This window comes from Physeter macrocephalus, chromosome 9, assembly GCF_002837175.3.
Source record: "Physeter macrocephalus isolate SW-GA chromosome 9, ASM283717v5, whole genome shotgun sequence".
In the NCBI taxonomy this organism is placed as follows: domain Eukaryota; kingdom Metazoa; phylum Chordata; class Mammalia; order Artiodactyla; family Physeteridae; genus Physeter; species Physeter macrocephalus.
The window spans coordinates 34,668,401-34,688,467 of NC_041222.1; the positions used below are offsets into that span (position 1 = coordinate 34,668,401).

Below are 20,067 nucleotides of genomic sequence, written 5' to 3' on the forward strand. Positions count from 1 at the left end.
TTTCAGTATGTCCCCAAGATGTGTGGAGGAGGACAGAAATACATCGTCAGGAGCAAGGAATGGTCCGAGCTAGGAAGTGCCAGCGGGCCACTCCTAGCAGTAACTTCTGTCCAGGCACTTTGCAGTTGAACAAGCTATTGACCTAAAGAAATTAGTCAGCAGGCCCAAGGGAAACTTATTAAATCCCATTTTTGCATCTCTCTGTGAGACTGTCATTAAAATATCAGTATTTGGAGGAGAATTTGGGGTCCACTCAGCATTGCCTGCTGTAGAAAACAACCATAAATAGCTAAAAGGAGGAATAATAGGTCTTTGACAAGCCCAAGACCAGGGACTGCAGGCATTTAGAGTTCCTTTGAATTTGCAAAGCAAACATCACTTTACAAAACTGAAGAAACTTGATTCTTGGGAAATTGAAAGAATGTGCTCAAGGTCACAGAGCAGACATGAAGCAAGCAGCTGGTCTCTGGTTCCAAGTCTTTGTTCTTCTCTGTTGGGGGAGGGGGAGGGCTTGGGACACCCCGCTTCCTAGAGCTTCTAGGCCCAGTAGCATTGGGGTTTGGGGGAATGGTTGCAGGATGTGAGAGAGCAAGTGGTTCACGTTGGCACAAAGCATTCTCACCTGAAGACGGTGGTCAGCCCCACCTGCTCTGCTCCTTTGCACTCAGCTGGCTGTACCCAGCCTTAGAGTGAAGACCTCTAATTTGTTCAGGGTGCCTGAGGGCTAGCCACATAATCTGGTATCCCAATTTTATCGGAGTGGTAGAGGGTGGGACTAATGACCGGATCTTAGTGATCCTGGTTAGAGACAGCCTATCCCATCTCGGCATCACACTCCCAGCCTCCCAGGGCTGGACGCCCAAGGAATAGGACAGGAGCAGTGACCTGGCAATTGCCCCAGACAATCATGACCAGTGTCACCTTATAGTCTGGGATAAGGGCCACAGCGTTCTCTAGGTCCATGAGGCTTTTTTTGAGATGGCAGTCAATTTGGAAGGATTTATTATTTATGAAAACGATGGATCTCTAGTTTCACTGGAGTATTTTAGATGGACGTATAGTCTCTGCCCCTCTTACCCAACTGGTCCATTCCCTTTTCTGGTAATGAATCCTCTTTGTGTTTGAAACCTATTTCTTTATAAGGACAAAGTCTATGCAGAAATGAGGCACTTGAGGATTTCAACTAAACTACAATATGGGAAACATCAAATGAGGGTAAGGTTTTAAGTGAGATAAGTGTTGGAAAAACAGTCATTACTGTTCAAACTGAGGATCTGGATATACTTGCACAAAAATAATTTTTTCATTCTCATTCAATTTTTAAAAGTTTGTCTTTTAAGGTAGCCTGTGCTAATCTAGAATTTAAGATTGTAGCACTTGTGACCAAACTTGTTCTTTTCATATTATAGATTAATATTTTTCACCATTATTTTTATTCCAACAGCTGAGTCATATTGGAAACACAATGTAGAACAAGTTCTAAACAAGTTTTTCAAGTGATATAAAACTGTCATTGGCCCTAGACATGATACCTTTTTCTGGAATTATGTGAGAGACTGAGACCACTGAGGCACTGATGCAGGACAGTCCCAGAGGTCCTCACATAAAAGCGAGGCAAGACTTCATCTTATTGCCATGATCATTCATTGTTTCACTCCATCACCCTTGGTCTACTGTTTGTGGGTTCTGATGATGAGTGTCTTTACATTAAAGTGATATGAACACTTAATGGTGAGAGAGGAGTATTTATGATTTCTTTGTTTACTTCCATAAAAAAACATGACTCCTTGGAGAACAAGAGTTTTGGATCATTTGATGGGAAAAACAAATTTACTGCAGAGCTGTGTAAGCAGCTGAGCCAGACACTGGGGTACTGTGATCTGTTGGAGCCTGAGGAAGTTATGAGTTCACCATCAAAGCAGCCCCCTGGAGCTCTGATAGTGTGACCAGAAATTCCAGAGACCTTCCTTCAAAATCTTTTTCTGTCTTCCTGTTTCTGGATTCTACAGAGCCCTCTTTGAAAGTGGACAATAAATAGGCAGGTTCCCAGAGTGTTTAATTTATAGACAGGGAATACCAGTAGTTTAAAAGAGGCTATGCTAAAATGATTCTAATTGTGTTGATAGTAAACTAACTCTCTCCTGAGAGCCCTTTTGGCAAAGAGAAGTCTTCTCTGATGACAGCTTTGGCGGGGGGAGGGCCCCATTGGAATATGGTTGGACTTGAGCGTTGTTAAAAACACCTTGACTTGGGGCTTCCCTGGTGGCGCAGTGGTTGAGAGTCCGCCTGCAGATGCAGGGGACACGGGTTCGTGCCCCGGTCCGGGAAGATCCCACATGTCGCGGAGCGGCTGGGTGTGTGAGCCATGGCCGCTGAGCCTGCGCATCTGGAGCCTGCGCTCTGCAACGGGAGAGGCCACAACACTGAGAGGTGAGCCTGCGCGTCCGGAGCCTGCGCTCTGCAACGGGAGAGGCCACAACACTGAGAGGCCTGCGTACTGCAAAAAAACCCCACAAACACCTTGACTTGAATCCACTAAAGGCTTGTGATTATCAGACCCACTCATTACATGTCTGAACAAATGAAGGATAAGCTGTGTTCAAGGTGTGAGAACTGTACTCTGTTTTATTGCTGTACTAACCAAATTGGCAAAGCTCTGAACTTTCATTTAGGGGAAAATGGAATTTATCTGAAATTCTTTCTTTGAAGTATAGAGTGTAGTATCATTAAATAGTATAAGATGAATGTTACTCTGTGAAAATAGGTTGTTTCACAAACTATTTCACTTCCATCGTCTTAAGCAGAAAAATAAAAACAATAAACATGCTTTCAAATTTTAGATGGGAAGTAAAGTATCGTATATTTTAAAAAATTCTAATAATTTAAAACTTTGTTTTTTTTTTTTTTTTTTTTTTTTTTTTTGTGGTATGCGGGCCTCCCTCTGCTGTGGCCTCTCCCGTTGCGGAGCACAGGCTCCGGACACGCAGGCTCAGCGGCCATGGCTCACGGGCCCAGCCGCTCCGCGGCATGCGGGATCCTCCCAGACCGGGGCGCGAACCCGGTTCCCCTGCATCGGCAGGCGGACGCGCAACCACTGCGCCACCAGGGAAGCCCTAATAATTTAAAACTTTAAAAAATATTCAGGACACTGTCATAGATAAAAAATAAAAATATATAGATTTTCCAAGAGCACCGGTCATAATTATTTTGATCTTTGCCCTATCTGATCTCTGGACAAATAGCAAAGCATCCTCTTTCTTTCAAAATCTCTCTCCCTTAACAAACCATAACATAGAACCGAAAATGCACATAACAGTAGTTCTGTGCTTAGGAGAATTTTTATATCTCTCAATTAAAAATATGAAATAGTAGAAGGTTTTGTTTTATCATATTTAAAATAAATGTTCATTGCTGCTACCGATTAAAAATTCCTTGCAGTTCCATTTCAGCACCACGGATAGCACCACATGGTGCTGCTTCCCCCTCCCCAATTTTAGTCACTCCATCTCTGGCCTGACAAGGCGGTCTAGGGACGACTGTGACACCATAAATAGTACTTATGCTTGGCGTTACAGTGAAATCACCTGAGGAATATCCCAGTGTCCATTCCCCACCACTCTGACCAGTTAAATCAGACTATCTGGGGTGGGTCCCAAGCATTAATTGTACTTCTTAAAGCTTTCTGGCCTTAAAACCAGTAACAACTGGTAATTTCTAGGGGATGGGGCGGCTCTCTTCTAAAATTGAGATTCTCAGACTTAATTGCCCCTTAGAATTACCCAGGTAACTTAAAAAAAAATCATTACCTGGGCTTGTCCCTAGACATTGTAACTCAGGTGGCCCGAGTTGGGGCACAGACATTGCTAGTTTTAAAAAGCAAAAACAAAAACAAACAAACAAACAAAAACACCATTCCAGGTGATTCTAATTAACAAGGGTTGCTTAACAGTACTCTAAAGTAAGTGGAAAGTTTAGGCGACTTTGATATTTCAGTGGGAGCCCCACATTCTAGAAGGAAGCAATGTCTAGTTTTTATGACATTGAACTTGAAGTTGAGAAACTTGGATTCTAGCCAGATTTGAAATCAAAGGGGACCCCAACAGCTACTTTCTGTACCTTGCCTGGGCCAAAGCCCCAACCCTAAATGTGGACCAACAGCATGAAGTGTGAAATCATCACCTTCTCGCAACTTGTCACAAACATTATGTTTTGTCTCTAGCTGAGACTGGTGATTTCAAACTATCCTCTAGAGAAGTTGAAGTTTCCTTAGTAACCTTATTTACTTTACCCCCAGTGGGGCATGTGTCTGGCGGATTCATGCTTCTGCAGTAAGTTAGGAGTGTGTGGCAGACGTCAGTTAGTGTTCACCAAATAGTTTTCGTGCCCCTCTGTGCTTTCCCTCCTCCCTTGCTGTTATATCAGAGCCATGTGCTTTGAACAGAGAGTCTCTTCTGGGGCAATGCAGGTAAGAGCCTACGTGCTCTTCTTCTCTTCCTTTGCTGCCTCAAGGTTGGATGGACCATTTTTGCAGAGAGCATAGCTTCAACATGGAGGAGGGCTGCCTGCCTATGTGAGATTGAGTGTAAATCAAAAAGCTACTGAGATTATATATCAGAGCTTGTCCGATGTGACAGCTACTGTTAATTGCACGTAATGAGATTCTCAAAGATTCGTGAATATTCCTGAGAGTGTCAGCTGATGGGAATCCGTATGTTACCACCCATTACGAAGTGAGAGGAGAATACATATGTACATGAATCCTTATGTTCCCATCTATTCAAATTAAGAGAAAAAACCGTAGATACAATGTATGGATTCCAGGTTGTGTAAATGTTTTTTCTTCTATTATTCTTATCAGTAGTTCTGTGCACATTTAACCACCTTTCCAAATTTGTGGCAACCTGGAAGAGAACCTCTTCATGTCACCTGGAATTACCAAACAAGTTCTTTCGTTCAGAAGTAAGGCACAGAAAATCGTGATTTCTTTCAACCTTGCTTTGCCTTTTTCTTCACACCTTAAATACCCATAAGGTCAAGTATATCATTCTGTTGTTTTTACACCAAACCCTTGTTTATATTCAGTGCTAACTTGCTCCCCTGTGTTTCTTGCAGGTCCACTCTTTTGCTAAGCTGATTGTGTGCTGCGTTCCCTTCTTCCCCGAGGTAGAGCTATAGGATGCCAACCCCCAAATTTCCCCCAACCTCTGGTCTAGTGACCACAGAGAAGCAGACACAGGTTAAAACAAACAAACAAATGGCGGTACCTAAAGGGTACAAGAAGTCCAGTTGTTTTTGGCCACTGACTGTCTTGAGCTATGGTGGTTCTCCACCTGACGTCAAGCATCCAAGTCTCTTAGAGGTTTTTTTTTTTGTTTGTTTTGTTTTGTTTTTGTTTTTGTTTTTGTTTTTTTTGCTGTACGCAGGCCTCTCACTGTTGTGGCCTCTCCCGTTGCGGAGCACAGGCTCCGCACACGCAGGCTCAGCGGCCATGGCTCACGGGCCCAGTGGCTCCGCGGCATGTGGGGTCTTCCCGGACCGGGGCACGAACCCGTATCCCCTGCATCAGCAGGCGGATTCTCAACCACTGCGCCACCAGGGAAGCCCTCTCTTAGAGGTTTTGATGAAAGATCTTTCTCATTCTACTGTTCATCCCTTGCCTTCCCTCCTTCCCACTTCACTCCCTCACAGAGTCTGCAAATGCCCTGGGAAGTGGAGCCAGCTTACTGGCATTCAACCCCTTGAGCATAGGTTGATTATATCCCAGTGGAAGCTGAAACCTAGATCTTCACTATAAATGCTCCCCTCTCCTGCATCCCCAACATGCTTTATACAGAAAGATTCAACCTAGATTGTTCTCTGGAAGTTTTCAAGGTTTGAGAAAAGTAATTTTCAAGCAGGGTATTAAAGTAACCTATAATCTAATTTTAGCTGAAATAACATTACTAAATATTACTAAGTATTCATTTAGCACTAACTGTGTTGTGGGCTTATTATTCATGGCTTATACCTTCAGTTCCTAATCACTTATAGACCTGTGCTAGTCTACCTGCAATATTATCTCCATGAGCCACCAGTGGAACATTTAGCAAATTATTGCTATAGCTCATTAAATTATGACCCCAAACATTCAGAAGCATCCTGTATTCACCCTTCTAATTGGACCTGGCCTGACCTCGTTTTTAAAATGTACAGAGTCCCCAGGAGACATACAGGCAGCAGATTTTTGCAAGATTTGCAAGGCACTGGATGCCTTTTAGGCTAATTTACTGCTTTAAAATATTTAGTTTCTCTGATAGACTCCATTACCTTGGCTAATTCAAACCAATTTGATTTTTTATTTGTAGCTAGTTAATTTCCATTTTTAATTACAGATTGTGATTCTAACATAAATATTTTTAAAAACCGTAGGTCACAGGTCACAGATCAGTTTATTGCATATTGAAGCAAAGCTGCCTCTTGTAAGGTATCTTTTAGAATGTCCTTGGAACTAGTGTCTCATTGCATAGTCTGTAGAACTAAGAAGTATATATTTGTTTTCATTTTATGAAAGAAAGAGAGGGGGAAAGAGAGAAATGTCCGAAAGGTAAGACTAATCCAAGACAGAAGGAAGATGTAAGATTTGTCTGAATTTTTTTGGATATTATTTCCCAGTCTAAATACTTCTACAGACACATTTTATAATCTCTCCTCCCTCCAAGTTAGGTCTCTATTTCTTCTGCTGATATTTTTTTCTTGTGAAACATTTGTTGTCACTGTGACTGTTCCTTTTTCAATTCCTTATCGCTCACTGGCCAAAAAATCACTAACTGCCATTGAAGACCAACTGTAGTTTTCCAAATGACCTGGTTTTTCTGCTTAACCTTCTGAGTTGTCATAGGCTTTCCAGTTCACGCTGCTCAGGGCTTCCCCCAAGTCCTTTGATCTCAGCGGCCTCTTTGAATTGCTCCAATACCAACATTCCCACAGTGTAAATATGCTCCTAGTGAAGACAGATTCTCCTATAATGTGACACCCTACCATCAAAGGCAAGGACTCCTGACTTTCTTCAGTCCATCTGTGACCCTCCTCCAGCTCCTGAAGGAGAGGACCAATGACTATTTTCTTGGTTTGTGTATAAATACAGGCCTCAGACTCACTGAATTCAAATTCTCAGGATGAAGGTTTAGTTTCAGGTTACATAAAATGCACATTTTACTTCTTCATATTCTCATCCTCCAGAAACTGGCATGTTATAGGAACACCAGAATGATTACATGAATGAATGATGGAACTGAAAAGCAAAAGAGTTGAAGGAAAACAGTTCTATATTTTAATACTTCTATGTCTTTTCCCACCTATGAATTGACATAATGCTTACCATTTACTCAAATGACTACACGGGGTCTTCCCGGACCGGGGCACGAACCCGTATCCCCTGCATCAGCAGGCGGATTCTCAACCACTGCGCCACCAGGGAAGCCCTCTCTTAGAGGTTTTGATGAAAGATCTTTCTCATTCTACTGTTCATCCCTTGCCTTCCCTCCTTCCCACTTCACTCCCTCACAGAGTCTGCAAATGCCCTGGGAAGTGGAGCCAGCTTACTGGCATTCAACCCCTTGAGCATAGGTTGATTATATCCCAGTGGAAGCTGAAACCTAGATCTTCACTATAAATGCTCCCCTCTCCTGCATCCCCAACATGCTTTATACAGAAAGATTCAACCTAGATTGTTCTCTGGAAGTTTTCAAGGTTTGAGAAAAGTAATTTTCAAGCAGGGTATTAAAGTAACCTATAATCTAATTTTAGCTGAAATAACATTACTAAATATTACTAAGTATTCATTTAGCACTAACTGTGTTGTGGGCTTATTATTCATGGCTTATACCTTCAGTTCCTAATCACTTATAGACCTGTGCTAGTCTACCTGCAATATTATCTCCATGAGCCACCAGTGGAACATTTAGCAAATTATTGCTATAGCTCATTAAATTATGACCCCAAACATTCAGAAGCATCCTGTATTCACCCTTCTAATTGGACCTGGCCTGACCTCGTTTTTAAAATGTACAGAGTCCCCAGGAGACATACAGGCAGCAGATTTTTGCAAGATTTGCAAGGCACTGGATGCCTTTTAGGCTAATTTACTGCTTTAAAATATTTAGTTTCTCTGATAGACTCCATTACCTTGGCTAATTCAAACCAATTTGATTTTTTATTTGTAGCTAGTTAATTTCCATTTTTAATTACAGATTGTGATTCTAACATAAATATTTTTAAAAACCGTAGGTCACAGGTCACAGATCAGTTTATTGCATATTGAAGCAAAGCTGCCTCTTGTAAGGTATCTTTTAGAATGTCCTTGGAACTAGTGTCTCATTGCATAGTCTGTAGAACTAAGAAGTATATATTTGTTTTCATTTTATGAAAGAAAGAGAGGGGGAAAGAGAGAAATGTCCGAAAGGTAAGACTAATCCAAGACAGAAGGAAGATGTAAGATTTGTCTGAATTTTTTTGGATATTATTTCCCAGTCTAAATACTTCTACAGACACATTTTATAATCTCTCCTCCCTCCAAGTTAGGTCTCTATTTCTTCTGCTGATATTTTTTTCTTGTGAAACATTTGTTGTCACTGTGACTGTTCCTTTTTCAATTCCTTATCGCTCACTGGCCAAAAAATCACTAACTGCCATTGAAGACCAACTGTAGTTTTCCAAATGACCTGGTTTTTCTGCTTAACCTTCTGAGTTGTCATAGGCTTTCCAGTTCACGCTGCTCAGGGCTTCCCCCAAGTCCTTTGATCTCAGCGGCCTCTTTGAATTGCTCCAATACCAACATTCCCACAGTGTAAATATGCTCCTAGTGAAGACAGATTCTCCTATAATGTGACACCCTACCATCAAAGGCAAGGACTCCTGACTTTCTTCAGTCCATCTGTGACCCTCCTCCAGCTCCTGAAGGAGAGGACCAATGACTATTTTCTTGGTTTGTGTATAAATACAGGCCTCAGACTCACTGAATTCAAATTCTCAGGATGAAGGTTTAGTTTCAGGTTACATAAAATGCACATTTTACTTCTTCATATTCTCATCCTCCAGAAACTGGCATGTTATAGGAACACCAGAATGATTACATGAATGAATGATGGAACTGAAAAGCAAAAGAGTTGAAGGAAAACAGTTCTATATTTTAATACTTCTATGTCTTTTCCCACCTATGAATTGACATAATGCTTACCATTTACTCAAATGACTACACTGTTGAGGATAAATGGCAAAATAAGTATTTTTCCTCCTTTGACTATTAACTGCTTATAACACGTAAGCAGCACAGACTGGCCTTTGCCCTGTGCTGTATTTTGTGGCCTGATCTCTACACCCCAGTGTCTGCCTAGTCTCCCAGTCTTTCTCTCTAGCTTTGGTTTCACTTTTTTTTTTTTTTGCGGTACGCGGGCCTCTCACTGTTGTGGCCCCTCCCGTTGTGGAGCACAGGCTCCGGACGTGCAGGTTCAGCGGCCATGGCTCACGGGTCCAGCCGCTCCGCGGTATGTGGGATCTTCCCGGACCGGGGCACGAACCTGTGTCCCCTGCATTGGCAGGCGGACTCTCAACCACTGCGCCACCAGGGAAGCCCTATCTTGCATTCTTTAATCATGTGTTTGAGTTATGTTAGCTATGCCGAGACCTGGGCTAGGAGCTGTGGATGAAGTGATAAACGAGAAAAATGATGCTGTTTCCTCAAGGAGTTTCCAGTCCAGCCTTTCCTCTGTCTTTCTCCTCTTCCTCCCCTTCTTCTTTCTTTTATTATCTGGAATCTTTTAGGCCCCAAATATGAAAGTCAATAAGTATCAGTTTAGACCAAGACATGGTAAAAGTCATCACAGCGCTTGCTGGCCACAGTTTGAATACTTTAACTCTGAAAACTGCCCCCCAAAAACATACTTTTTAAAACCTGTGGGGGAGAAATGGTGATAAGTCAGAACTAATTGTAATTGTTTCTAGCACTTGTCTCATTTTGCGTGCTCTCAGACTGAGAATGAATTCATGATTCAAGTTCACTCCAGGAAGAAAGTTAAAACTAGTTCTTTATGAGGAGTTCATAACAGAGGAAGCTTATAAGAGTCACAGTTCTCCTAAAAAGCTTTATGGCTATAGAGTACCTTACATCTGTCATGCAGAGAACTTGGAACATGAACCATGTTTGCTACAGTTTGCATTTTTGTAAATATGGAAATTGAAAATTGGAGAAGGTTAATAATCTTGTTTTCTAAAAACGAGTAGGTAAAATGTAAGTATAGGAACACTGCATTTCAAATCAATGTTACCTCTGGGTTTGCATTAACAGATTAAGATCTGTAATGTATTTCTACGTGCGGCCTTGTTTGGCAGGATCAGCTCTAACGAAAACATATATGGTACATTGGGGAACAAACACCTGGTCCTGGCACATGGCTTGTATTTTCAGTTACTTTACATGAAGGTCATTCCAAGGGTGACATTTGCTGGGAAAACAGACAGTGCTCTAGGGCTCTGGACGAGGGTGTAAGATAAATACAAGTAATTTTTTAAACATGAGCAAAGTATTTGAGATTTGCAGTTCACTCTCCCAGGATTCCAATTGTAGCCACAGTTGAAAAGCAGAGAGATATACTAGTCAGTTGTTTAGTTAGTTATAAATTAACTATGCTAGGACCCCAAATGTATTATGTTCTGAGAGCAAAGAAGACAGTTTTTAAAAGGGTGGGAGTAGGTTAAACGTCCAAATATTACTTAAAACTCTGGGACTTAGAGTTGTATTGTCATTCCTGGTGATGAGAGTAAGAACTTACACTATTGAGTGGACGTTTTGAAGCCCTTTGAACTTTTCTTGGTTGGGTTATTTGTTTGTTCTTTAACGATTAATTTGAGTATTTTCACGCACTGCTGATGAGATATGTTGACTGGCATATCCACTCTGGAGGGCAGTTTTGTGGTGTCTATCAACGTTTCAGAAGCACAGGCAATTTTTTGACTTCAGGTCTACCTTTGAGAAGCACTTCCATATGTGGACAAGGATTCATGCACAACTGGGTTTTTCAGCCTTAGCACTACTGATATTTTGGGCCAGATGATTGTTTGTTTTGGGAGGCTGTCCTGTGCATTGTAGGATGTTTAGCAGCATAGCTGGCCTCTACCCACTAGATGCCAGTGGCAACCCCGGTTGTGACAACCAAAAATGTGTCCAGACATTGCCAAATGTGCCCAGGGGAGCAAAATTGCTTCCTGTTGAGAGCCACTGATGTTTAAGAATGCTACTGGGGCACTTTCTTTGTAATGTCAGATGAACAGCAAATATCCTAAATGCTCATCTCTTAAAACAGAACCATTCAATAGAAATATAATGTGAGCCACATAAGTAATTTTATGTTTTCTAATGATTGCATTAATAAAAGTAAAAACAGGTGAAATTGATTTTAATGTTATATTTTATTTGATCCAATATATCCAACATATTTTCCTTTCAACATACAATTAAGATTAAAAAATTATTAACAAGATAACATATATTTTTTCTTAGTAAGTATTCAAAATCTGGCATGTATTTTGTACTTACGGCACATCTCAGCTCATACCAGCTTCACTCAAGTATTCGATAGCCACCTGTAGCTAGTGGCTACCATATTGGATGGCATGGATTTAGAGGAATGGCTTCTAAAAATAACTATGCTATGTTCCTACTGTGCACCAGTTACAAATAATGAGGCTGAGAAGTACCACATGGAAAGAGCTCAAAGGCATATTATTAAGTGAAAACATAGCAGCAGAATAATACGTGTGGTATGACACACGTTAAAAATTATTTTGAGGGACTTCCCTGGTGGCGCGGTGGTTAAGAATCTGCCTGCCAATGCAGGGGACACGGGTTCAAGCCCTGGTCCGGGAAGATCCCACATGCTGCGGAGCAACTAAGCCCGTGCACCACAACTACTGAGCCTGCACTCTAGAGCCCGTGCTCCACAGCAAAGAGCAGCCACCGCAGTGAGAAGCCCGTTCACCGTGGCGAAGAGTAGCCCCCTGCTTGCCGCAACTAGAGAAAGCCCGCGTGCAGTGACGAAGACCCAACACAGCCAAAAAGAAAGAAATAAATTAATTTTAAAAATTATTTTGAAAAGTGAAATGTACATGTATTTTCATATATATGTATATTCACTAATATATCTGTGAAAATACGTATGTATGCAAATAAATAGAAAGAGTTCTGGAAGAACACCCATCATGGAGAAGGGACTGGGGTTTTGGGGGAGGAGCAGTGGAGGTGGCCAAGGCAGCATTTAGCTGTAATATTTTAACTTTTTAAACAAGGAAAGATATATTCATGTATGATATATTCGTGTATAACTTGCGTACTAATGAGGCTTTGAAAAGAGCTCATTAGGTCTAACCATCCTGACAGCCTCTGCGTGTCAGTGGTTTTCAACCTGGTCTGTACCTTAGAATCAGCAGGGGGGCTTTCTAAAAATATCCTGCCTGGACCCCACCTTGCACCAATCTTCTATCTTAAACTCTTCAGATGATTCCAAAGTGTGGCCAGGATTGAGAACCACAATCCTGGCTTTTGAAGGTGTGTCCTTCAAACAATTATCTGTGGGCATTTCTCGAGAAAAGAGTTTGATAAGGATCTGATGGAAGGTACTTTGAGGCATATTGTCTGGTGAGCGTTTTCTGTTGTTGAAAAAGGGAAGATCCATATTTTAAAGATAAACAGATCAAATGAGCTGAGGGATGGGTTTAACATTGTTTTGTGAAAATTGTACTTCCTGACAAGACTCTTCCTAATCCATGGCCATCTAACTTCAAGTCAAGTTTTGCCAAGAGTCTGTAAAAGTAGCGCTGGTCTTTCTTTAAAGCAATTCTACATGAACTCTAACAAACGAACATATATAGTGGCAAGACCCAAAGTTGCACTCCGTAGAAAATTGTCTAATAGGTAGTTCACAAAAGAAAGGATTATATAGACTTTAAAAAATTATTTATTTCGATTCTTGAGCGTATCATCACCATTTGAAAATAGGAGATTAACCATCCTTGGTATTTAGAAAGTACCACTTCAGTTGGATTGATAGGAAAAATCTCGTTAAAAATTTTTTTTCCTGTTGCTGTGTTCTTCCTGAGTACATGACAATTACAATGTCAGTGCCAGCCAGGGTGAAGCCAGTGTAATTTCATTTGACAAGATAAGCCCCTCTGAGAATCAGGCTTATTTTACACTTGATCCAGGGTCAATATTGGTTTGGGATGCAGTTCTTATATATTTCTCCGTCATTGGCCTCCTCTGCACTTAGAAATGAAACAGATCAATGTCTGGTAAGACTTAGAGCCATTATCTGTCTGTTCCGAAGCTTTGAAAATACCCAGAAATTGACTGACTTACTGAATGCTCCATTCATTTGTCCTGGGGTTTAAAGGAGCACACTCTTGTCACCATGGAAACAGACTCACATTCTAAGGAAACTGATTCAGAACCTCCCTCCTAATGATAATATATAGCATGAGCTCTGAAGAGAATAAAGGATCTACATTAGATTCCATTGTTGAGATGATGGTGTCCCCTTGATTCACAAATCTCTTCCTTGTTTGGTTTTAGTCCCTAGGTTGACATTTGCGGGGCAATAGTATCTGGTGAGAGTTTGATACTTTAATCCCTTGCCACTGAGCAACTGCATTTGTGTGAACAACCCAGATGTCTGATTGGTTTCATACCGACTCTGAGGTTGGTGGGCATTTGATAACAGCTACCAATGTTTGCTCCCAGAAGCCTAGTAATCTGGTATTGGGCTCTAACGCTGGCTGGGGCTGGAATAAACTAGTTAAGACCTATAGGAGACCCCATGATCTGAAAATGGTCGATTTAGGAAAAAGGCTACTTAAAGTGACCCTAATTAGAATGGGTCCCAATATTTTATACTAAATACTGGGGGTAGGGGTGGCGTAATTGGAATTTCATTTTGAAAAATAAAACAAAAATTATAAACATAAAGTTATTTGATCTTACAATTTAAAAACTTAGCTTTTGATGTCAAGAATGGTTGTAAATATAGGTTGACTCAAGCATGAAACAGGTATGCCATTTTTTTTTTTTTTTTTTTTTTTTCGGTATGCGGGCCTCTCACTGTTGTGGCCTCTCCCGTTGCAAAGCGCAGGCTCCGGACGCGCAGGCTCAGCGGCCATGGCTCACGGGCCCAGCCACTCTGCGGCATGTGGGATCTTCCCGGACCAGGGCACGAAACCATGTCCCCTGCATCAGCAGGCGGATTCTCAGCCACTGCGCCACCAGGGAAGCCCAAGTATGCCATTTAAAAAAATATTTATATGCACAGCACACTGTCATAAGCATGTGTAGATTTTGATACCACCTCTCAACTCACCACCTACCCCATAGACACAAGTATGGTATTAAAAAAACTTTTTTTTTTATTGAACTATAGTTGACTTACAGTGCTGTGCCAATCTCTGCTGTACAGCAGAGTGACTCTGTTATATGCATATAGACATTCTTTTTTTTTAATATTCTTTCCCATTTTGGTTTATCACGGGATATTGAATATAGTTCCCTGTGCTATACAGTAGGACCTTGTTGTTTAAATATGGTATTTTTTGTTGTAAAATTTCCAGCAGAACTTGGTAGCTAATGGGTGTGTTCCGGCACTTGGGACTTTTGCCAGATGCTACTGTTTGAATGTTTCAATCATTCAAACCACTCCCTCTTCACTACCTCAGTAGGTTCCAGCCTCCCTTTTTCCTGTTACTTTCTACTTCCTAGAATAAATGCCTTACTCTAGCTTCATGGCTCCCTTCTTTGCCCTCCTCCTCCCTCATATGTGATAATTCTTTTGGATTCTGTCCCTTCATTTGTGTTCAAGTAGCTTCCTTGCTCCTGGTCCTCATTCCTTACTCACTTTAGGTGCTCCGTCCTTGTTAGGACTATCCAGACTCTACTCTTTCTTTCTCCCTAGACTTTCCGTAGCATTTATCTGTTCCATTCAATGTGGCACTTAATCACACACTACTTTCTAAATTTATTTAAATGATGTGTTATATGCTTTGCCTACTCACACAGTGTCCTTGAGAGAAGGGATGGTGTATCTTCAGGACCCTAGCACAAAGCCATTCACACTATTGGATCTCAAGATCCTTTTCTCGGAGTTTGTTCAATTATTTGAACTCAGTGGTTTCTGAGTTTTCTGAATACATAGTGTTAGCCTATGATTTTACTTTTTTACAACTGCTGAAGTTTTCTAACGAAATCCCATAAGCAGCTCTTCCAGAAACATCTACAGACTCATAGGATGTTAGAGGGAATTATTTCTAAATACATATATGGGTAATTCATGTGGCTAAAATCTTGACTGTGGGTTGAAAATGTCCTAGTTCATCAAGCTTTGAAATCCTCCAAAGGAAGTCAATAATATTGGGTTGGCCAAAAGGTATGTACCCAATACATCGTTTGAGCTTTATCCCAAAGTGAAGGATGAAGCAGTGCAAAAGAGGAGAGATTTCCTAAGAAAGAAAGACCCCTCTGTAAGGGCCACCCCCCCCCTTTTTTTTTTTTTTTCTTTTGCGGTACGCGGGCCTCTCACTGTTGTGGCCTCTCCCGTTGTGGGGCGCAGGCTCCGGACGCGCAGGCTCAGCGGCCATGGCTCACGGGCCTTTTGCGGTACGCGAGCCTCTCACTGTTGTGGCCTCTCCCGTTGTGGGGCGCAGGCTCAGCGGCCATGGCTCACGGGCCCAGCCGCTCCGCGGCATGTGGGATCTTCCCGGACCGGGGCACGAACCCGTGTCCCCTGCATCGGCAGGCGGACTCTCAACCACTGCGCCACCAGGGAAGCCCTGTAAGGCCCCTTTTGACTCGTAGAAACTAGGCAACAGGAAAATAAGATATAGATTTGATGTTTGTTAGTGTAGTAATAAGTTAGCTAGCTGAAGGAAAAGGGAATCACATCCTAGCTTCCTGAGTTTTGTGCTAAGTATTGACTTAAGTGTTAGGAAACACTTATTATAAAACATATTTTTAAAAATTGAAGTGTAGTTGATTTACAATATTATATTAGTTTCAGCTGTACATCGTAATGATTCAATATTTTTAGAAAAATATGGAATACTTCACGAATTTGAGTGTCATCCTGCTAATCTTCCCTGTATTGTCCCAATTTTAGTATATGTGCTGCCAAAGTGAGCACCACAAGTTTTTATTGTGATAAAATATATATAACAAAATTTACTAAACCATTTTAAGATGTACAACTCAGTCATTAAGTACATTTACAATATTGGGCAACCATCACCACTATCCATTTACAGAACTTTTTCATCATCCCAAAGAGAAAGTCTGTACCCATTAAACAATAACTCTCCATTCCTCTTAACCCAGCTCCTGGAAACATTTATTCTACATTCTGTTTCTATGAATTTGCTATTCTAGCTAGGTACCTTGTATAAGTGGAATCATATAATATTTTCCCTTTTGTGTTTGACCTATTTCACTTGGCATAATGTTTTTAAGGTTCATCCGTGTTGCAGCATGTATCAAAATTGCCTGCCTTTTTTAGGCTGAATAATATTCCATTGTTTGGAGATACCACATTTTGTTTATCCCTTCCTCTGTTGATGGGTGAACATTTGTTAAACTGCGAAATATTGGTATCACTTGCTTGGCATGTTATAGTGTTTTTTCTGATTCACCCTCACCCTTCCCCCATTTTAAAAGATTTCTTATCTCTGGCCTCTACAGAGGGATTTCTGTATCGCAGTAAACAAGTTTGTTCAACTAGTCTGGGAAGGTATTTTGACCCAACAGAGAGGGATGGATGAGACCTGGTGTGATCAGCTTAACCACGCCCCATCCTTATTGTCAGCCCTGCATGGAGGTGCCTTTAGAGACCTAGAGGAAACAATGCCATATATTATAATGGGTACAGAGTGACACTTGTGAAGTTGTTTAAATCTTTGTGTAAAAGCTCTGAAAAAATTCTGATCTAAGTTTGTATTTGTGAAAGCTTTGAGAAGGAAGACTAAACATTTGAGAATTATCATTCTGGCTGAGGCACAGCTCTCTGGAGTAATACGAGTTGAGGCTCAGAGGAATTTGTGGAGTCATAGCCAAGAATCACAAGAGATAGTATTTCTTCTGGTTCATGTGCAAGTGGTGAGAGCAACAGACTTTAAATCAGGCTCAAAGATAAGAGAAAGAACAAAGGCAGGCAGCACCGGACAAGAGCCAGGTGTTCAGCTCTACCTGCTCAGACGCTCGGGGGAGGGTTTCCATTTTCACTAAGAGATACAGCATGGGGTTAGAGGCTGTGAAGTTGCTGCTTTAGAGTACAGAGGAAAACAAAGGTAGTGAGTGTCTGAATTCTGTTTTTTTGTAGGCTTCTTCTGCCTTTCTATAGGAGGTAGGCCCCAGTCTCCATCCCCACCCCAGCCTTTTATGGGAAAAGCAGCAAGCAGTGACACCTGGGTCCAAGGTCTCCTCATCGACGCTGAGTGGACAACCTCACCTGGCTTCTACCACTCCCTACACGCACTTTCTAGACATGATTTTGCTGTAATTAGGTTTAGACATACTATCTGGGAACTCCATAAACCCCCTGGAAGGCCTGCTTAGCTGTGTCCCTTGAGATATCTGAGCAGCTGGGTGCAGAGTCAAAGTCTATTACTTAAAACTGGAAATGCTTTAAAATAATGAGTTTTGAAAACATATCTACATTTCCTCATTTTTATTATGCAACATTTTAAAAAATAAAAACATCAAAGCCATGGTATAATGAACTCCCCTTCTCGTCTATCTAAATTCAATAATTTAAAACATTTTGTTATATTTATCTATCTACCTATCTATATCTATTCCATTTTGCTGAACCATTTGAAAGTTAGTTGCAGACATCATGGCATGGCATTTCTACTGATTCTTAATTAAAAACGTTCTACAAAAACAAAACACCATGATCACACCTGAGAGTATTAATAACACTTCCATACTATGAACTATACAATCTAGGTTGAAATACTCTTAATTTTCTTAAGAATAATAAAAAAAATTAGTTTCCTAACAGAAGCCTCAGCGATTGGGAAACCTAGACAGATTTCAGAGGCTGAGGAATGATGTGGTGCCATGTGGAAACTATGAGACTTGGAGTCGGAGTCCTATGTTGTGGTTCTAAATCGTTATAAGGCGTCAGGGAAGGCATTTAGCTTTCTGAGCTCATTGGCAAAATGAGGGGGTTGGGTAGAATAATCCCTAAGGTCCCTCTGATTCCCCCCTTAAATATGTGATTATTAATTGCTAATGTAAAAATATTGTGCAAATGATACCCTGGGTTTTTGGAGAATATGTCTTTTTCCCTCTTCATTCTTGAATAGGGATTGTCTAGTTGAGTGATGAAAATGAAAGGTAGCCTGCCTTTCTGTGGTGCCATTTTCTCCTATGAAATAATTATCTATTAACCACTGCACCTCTTGTTCCACTGGAGGAAGAACAGTTTTAAACTTGGCTGACTTCTTTGTATCATTTATTCCAGGCCTGCTCTTGTTTTTCCACCATACTTTTGGTTAGTCATTGAAAAGATGGTTTCATCCCCTGCCAGAAAGGCTCCCTAATGTGGGCCATTCATATTCCCTGCTAACCAATGTTTTGTTCTTAATGAAACATTGTTTGAGTCATTATGGAGTGAGAGTGCTCAGCAAAATGTCTGTACTTGGCCCTGGTCCATGAAAACACTGGGAAGACCAAGGTGGTCTTCTCTGACTTCACTGTGATTTTATTGATACACATCGGGTTCTGGTTATTTTCCCAGTGGGCCAGAACTATTATACTCTCGGCTATAATAAGTCTGGGAGTTGTGGCTGGTTCTCTCAACTCACATAGTCCCACTGAGTCAGTTGCTTCTTTTTCTGTTTCTATCATCCCTTTTTTCTCTTTCTCTCCCTTCTCCTTTCTTTCTCATTCACTTCTTCATTCGTTCATTTCTTCAGTATATGCATGTATTGCGTGCCTCCTCACCCTCAGACACAGGGAAGGGGCTGCGGGGAAGGGGCATCCCTATCCTGTTGGTTTATTTCTACGTTGGCTGTAACCCATGTCAAAATGAAGGGCTGTTAAAGGGTCATGGCCTTGAAGACCCTGCTTGATTCCCATAATGAAAAAGAAGAGGGACCTGTGGAATGCGTGTGCAGCGTGTTAGTTACTTAGGAGGCAATTTCCACCCAAGCTTCTGATTTGAGAAACCTGGGACTGGTTAGGAGCAAGAAGGTGGGGAGCTCAGCGCACACGGTGGTGACCTGCCTGGGCTGCAAGAAAGAGGAAGGCTGGTTCTCTGGGATTTGCTAACACAAATGCAGACGCATTGTGATGTTTCGGTGGTGGCCTGGAACAATCTAGTTTTATGATGAGTGCATTTTCTTCCTTTCTAAAACATTGATCCATTAGGTTAAGAAAATAATAATAAAAATAAAACCTTCCCCAGATGTAGTGCTCAGAATTGGATTGCTTTCATCAGTGTCATCTTTAAGCTCTGTCACGGCCCCTCCTTTTCCCTCATGATTACCCCCCTTCCCATTAACATCCATCTGGATGTAGCCACCATGGATTCTTTGAATCCATTCTCCATATATTTCATAGCTATGTAACTGTGAAGTAGCACATTTTGTGTGTACTTAAAAATGAATGTTGAAGTAAATGGTATGTAAGACTCATTTGGCAACCTCCTTTGATTTATGTATTTATCTTTCACTCGGCACTGCTTTATAAGATCCATCTATGTGAGAGGGTGTGGAGAAAAGGGAACCCTCTTGCACTGTTGGTGGGAATGTGAATTGATACAGCCACTATGGAGAACAGTATGGAGTTCCTTAAGAAACTAAAAATAGAACTACCATACGACCCAGCAATCCCACTACTGGGCATATATCCTGAGAAAACCATAATTCAAAAAGAGTCATGCACCACAGTGTTCATTGCAGCTCTATTTTTTTTTTTTTTTTTTTTTGTGGTACGCGGGCCTCACACTGTTGTGGCCTCTCCCGTCGTGGAGCACAGGCTCCAGACGCGCAGGCTCA

General features: G+C 41.3%; 1 protein-coding gene and 1 pseudogene across 1 annotated transcript in view; one reads left to right on the forward strand and one right to left on the reverse strand.

Moving 5' to 3' along the window:
• Positions 1-20,067, forward strand: part of GNA14 (G protein subunit alpha 14) — a 200,489-nt gene that overhangs the window by 49,460 nt on the left and 130,962 nt on the right. The window lies entirely within an intron of this gene.
• LOC112065804 (uncharacterized) lies at positions 16,101-16,193 on the reverse strand (annotated as a pseudogene).